The sequence below is a fragment of the Trachymyrmex cornetzi genome, unplaced genomic scaffold, assembly GCF_001594075.2.
Source record: "Trachymyrmex cornetzi isolate Tcor2-1 unplaced genomic scaffold, Tcor1.1 scaffold1012, whole genome shotgun sequence".
Classification (NCBI taxonomy): Eukaryota; Metazoa; Arthropoda; class Insecta; order Hymenoptera; family Formicidae; genus Trachymyrmex; species Trachymyrmex cornetzi.
In genome coordinates, this window is record NW_017295557.1 from 364,147 (window position 1) to 364,616 (window position 470).

Here is a 470-nt window from a genome sequence, read left to right on the forward strand (position 1 = left end):
CCCCCTCGGCTGGGCCGCCCCTGTCGTCATTGTAGCAAAAATCCTCTTACAGGAGTTGTGATTAGCCAAGTGCGATTGGGATACCCCCCTCCCTGACGAACTCGGTCACAAGTGGGCGGCGTATTACGATAACTTAGATAATTTGAATAGCATCCGGATCCCTCGGTGGACCGGTAGACGAGGTACCGACCTCGCCTTTGAATTACACGGATTCGCGGATGCCTCGAATCGGGCTTACGCTGCCGTCGTATACATTCGGGTTCTTCGCACTCAGACTGACGCTCAAGTCTGTCTACTCGCCGCGAAAACTAAAGTCGCCCCTCTTAAGACGCTCAGCATACCGCGACTCGAGCTGAGCGCTCTCGTTTTATTGAGTCGACTAATCAAGTGGGTTCAGACCACATTGGATTCACCTTCCGCACCAGTGTACGGTTGGTCGGATTCGTTGGTCGCCCTCGCGTGGCTACGTC